This window comes from Eulemur rufifrons, chromosome 24 (assembly GCF_041146395.1).
Source record: "Eulemur rufifrons isolate Redbay chromosome 24, OSU_ERuf_1, whole genome shotgun sequence".
Taxonomy (NCBI): Eukaryota; Metazoa; Chordata; class Mammalia; order Primates; family Lemuridae; genus Eulemur; species Eulemur rufifrons.
In genome coordinates, this window is record NC_091006.1 from 36343673 (window position 1) to 36348277 (window position 4605).

Below are 4605 nucleotides of genomic sequence, written 5' to 3' on the forward strand. Positions count from 1 at the left end.
AACTCCCTGTGGCTTTCTCCCTTTCCCAAGGATAGAAACCAAACATACTTGTAATGGGATACTGAAGTGAGAAAGAATAGCGCTCAATTGACATTCTCAGGTTTAGGGGTTACCACGCCTTGTTCTATAAAAAATGCTTTAATATTTATACCACGTTTTATACATGACACGGTTTTATACATTCTGTATAAAATGCGATGTTTTTCATTTTAAAAACCTCCAGAAATTTGAAATAATATCCATTACAGAAAATGGAAATTTCCTTAAGGTATACTTGTATGAATACATAGTACTTTTTAGTATTAGAAACAGCAATTCAGCGTTAGAAAATACTTTCTAATTTCTCTTCATGCTGAAAGCAGCATCGCGTTAAGGATGTTTTTAGCTGAGTGAAGATGCACCAAAGTTCTTATTCTTTCTTTCCTCTCATTTTTCCAACTTTTCTTTATTCTCATTCCAAGTGTGCTTTGTAATGACGTGGCAAGAATATGGAGTTTGTAGTCAGAGATACCGGGATGTAAAGCCCAGATTCCCCACTTCTGATCTGGGATGATCACTTACGTCGCTGAGGGTCTATTTTCTCCCATGCAAACGTGTGTGTAATACTATCTCTTCCACAGGATTGTGTTAGGAAGAAATATGCCAAGTTCTTTCAAATTACGGGCGCTCGGTATATCTTAGTACCCTCTCTTTGCTTCTACCCCTTCCTCCCTACTAACCTTAATGCTTAACAACATAATATGTAAATAAGACACAGAGATTCTAGAATTATCTGAAAAGGACTTTCAAATCAATAGATCTAATGGAGAAATAGAGGAATGAATTCATTTATAACAAATAACAAGAATGAAGAGTTATGAAAGAGGAATCAAATAAACAAAGAGATATGATTATAAAAACATTATATTAAATATGCAGAGAAATATTAGCCTGGACATAGGTGGAGAACAAATTAGTGAGCTACATCACAATAAAGACTGATTTTCCCACATTACACCTTAAAAGATATATAGATAAGAGAATTATATCTGTATATATAACTCTTACATATGTCCATATAAGAAGAAAAGAAAGAATAATTAGAAATAATGAATGAGGCAAACATAATGCAAAAAGTAAAAAGATTTAGAAAATATATACAACATGCTAACAGCAATCAAACAAAATCTGGAATTGCAATATTAGTATCAGACAAAGTAGATTTTAGAGCAAAGAATATTACCAGGAATAAAATATATTATTTCATAATGATTTCATGATCAATTATTCAAATAGACATAACAACCCTACATGTTTGTGTACCTAATAACAGTGTTTTAAAATACATGAAAAAATTAATAGAACAGAAAAGAAAGAAAAAGAAAAATTCATGATTAGAGTTCAAAATTTTAGCACCCGTTGAATACATGATAAAAATTTTCAAAATTCAGGAATGAAAGAGAAAACATGAACAACACCAGCAACAAATGTAACCCAAATTGCCTTTATGGAATACTCCACCAAATAACAGCAGAATGTACATTCTTTTCAAATAAACTTGGAAAATTTGCCAAAATAGACCGTATTCTTGGCCATAAAACAAGAATCAATAAATTTACAAATAATTCAAGCAACGTAAAATATATTCCCTGATAATATTATCCTCAGCTAACACATTGAATTAAAAAAAAAATCCATGAGTCCATAGTGATAGTGGAGTAGGGGGGTGTTTTTTTTACAGAAGAATGCCAGAAAATAAAAGTAAAAGGAATAATAAAGTTAGAAAATGACTATTTTGCAATCTCAAATAAGGTACAATGATCATCAATGCTAAAACTACTCAGTGAAAATGTGTTGGAGAACACAATATTCGCATAGTCCCAAAATGTCTTCTCATAGATTACTTATCAAAGGAAAAAGCGTAGCTTCAAAATGAAATAAAAATGTGGGCAGACACCATGGTAGCCAGGGAACAAAATACACTGAGACCCCGAGTGTGATGTAATGAGAAGTACACAACAGCTCCTGTGCAGTTTTCTTACTAAGAATGTTTAACCCGAATCTAATCATGAGAACACAATCAGATTCAGAGACATTCCATTAATACACAACAAGCCTGAACTCTTCAACAATGGCAAGTTCATCAAAGGCAAAACACACATGGAAAACTGCTTGGAACTAGAGTCTAAAAACATAGTACCATTGCATGCAAGGTGCATGATCCAAAATGCACGTTTACAGGATACAGGGTCAACATACAAAAATTAATTGCACTTCCATAGAAGAGGAGCAAACAATGAGAAATTGAAATTAAAAAAAAAATCCCATTAACACCACCAGAATATTTCTAGTGCTTAGGGATGGCCTAACAGAAGAGGTGAAGGACCTGTGCACAAATAACTACAAAGTATCGCTGAGAGAAACTAAAGATCTATTAAATAGAGAGACATACTGTGTTTATGGAATAGAAAACACAATATAGTAAAGATTTCAATTATCCTCACATTTATTTAAAGATGCAATGCCATCCCAACCAAAATCCTATAAGGCCTTTTGTAGAATTTGCAAACTGACTCAAATTCACAAAAAAATATATAAGGGCCAAAAAATAGCCAAAAATGTCTTTGAATGTCTGTGCGAAACACTTTTGTTCCCAGAACCTCATTTTTCTTATCTGTGGAATGGTAATACAATACCTGTCCCGTGGGGGCTGTTAGCTAAGGATTCAGTGAGAAATGTCTGCAGAATCAATTTTTCATCAACAGCCGCGTGCGTCTACAATTATGGCTACAACATTAACAAGCTGCCATCGTCTAAAGAGGCTGCTGGTGCTTGTATCACAGCATAACCTTTCAGGGTCACCGAGGACAGTCCTGAGACGTACGTGCTCACATCGTTTTCATTTCTAACAAAACAACGGAAGACTTTTAAAAATAAAAGATGCAATTTGGAAACTTCAGAATCACTTTCAGTACAAAGAGTAGAATAGACAAAAGGAAGAAATGAAGTTGCTACACTGTAGGGGAAAAAATCTTACAGGGCAAGATGTCCGTTGCTGTCGCAGAGATGCAGATCCCACTAATTAGAATGAATTAGTGCTGGGGGGGGCTCCCACGGGCTGGAGTGACGGCTGGCTGACAAGTAATCAACAAAGAGTAATGACAAATGACCATGTGCCCAGTTGGGGTGATGTGATTAATAGAATCTGTAGACGTCCAAGCTGCCTTTGATTAGACTTAATATTTTCCTGAATGAATTCAAAAAGCAGGTTTTTTTAAAGCACATCCATTTAAATGAGTAAGAAATGGAGGAGGTGACAGATGATTTAAAGCAAGCAATCCCTGATCATCACCTAAATACAAATCTGGAAACGACACCAATTGGACATCAGACTGAGGTGGGGGGTGGGGGAGGGGATGGGGGTATGCCTACACAATGAGTGCATTGCGCACCGTTTGGGGAGTGGTAACACTTGAAGGTGCTGACTCGGGAAAGGGGGGGTGGGGAAAAAAATATGAAACTATTGTTTTTAACTTGCACTGTTCACTTAATAATTTATCATGAATATTTCCCATATTATTTCATATCATTGTACAAGAAATAATGTATACATTATGAGGACATACTGTATCTAACAAGATATACTGTTAGACTCTTTGATTCTGTAAAATTAAATTGAAAAAAAATAAAAAAAAAGAAAAAAAAGAAAAAAATAAAGCAAGCAAAAGATAATACTGCTACCTCACTCTCTTACAGAGCTGTTTACAAAGGGCTCTCACTGTCTATCGTTTAACCCTCTTGACATACTGAGTTAGACAGAATAGATATTAACCCCCATGATACAGTTGAAGAACCTAAATTCAGAAATATTGGGTCACTCATCCAAGCTCATATACCTAGTAAATTTCAGAGCTGGGTTTATAGTGACAATCTGCAGTATTTTTGTCTGCTTGGGATTTATTATCTATTCTGAAAATAATGCCCTGATTTTGTTGGAGGAACCACCAATAAAAGACAGGAATCTCTTCTATTACATAGTTTAAATGTGATGAATACCATTCATAGTTCCTGGGGTAAGTTTCAGAGATCTCTCTTTCTATTGGAGCTATATAAATTGATTAGATGAAAACACAGATCAGCATAAGGTCACAACATGCATATGAAAAATGTTTGCCCAAAAATAAATCCGGATTGAAGGAGAGCAATGCCAGGGAGAGAGAGAGAGAGAGAGAAAATGAATGAATGAATCTGGGTCATTATTTTGCCCCTGAATATAGCATCTAGCTGTGCCCTAAACCAGACCTTCTCTTGAAATTTAAGAGTTATATAAGCCAATAAATTCCTTCTTTATTTCATTTAATCTAGCCTAACTTTTATTTCTGTCACTTTCATATGACTAATATAGAAAAATTCAGGTCTCTGGACTAGTTTCAAGTGTTGCTCACTGCACCAGAATTCATCCATTGGTAATTACAAATGACTGCAAAATTATAACAGCTCATCTTCGCTGAGCACTCTGTATATGCCAGGCACTCTTCCAAGTGGTCAACGTATATTAACTCTCTTAATTCTTACAACAGCCCTGTGGAATTTATCCACATTTTCCTGATGAACAAACTGAGGCTC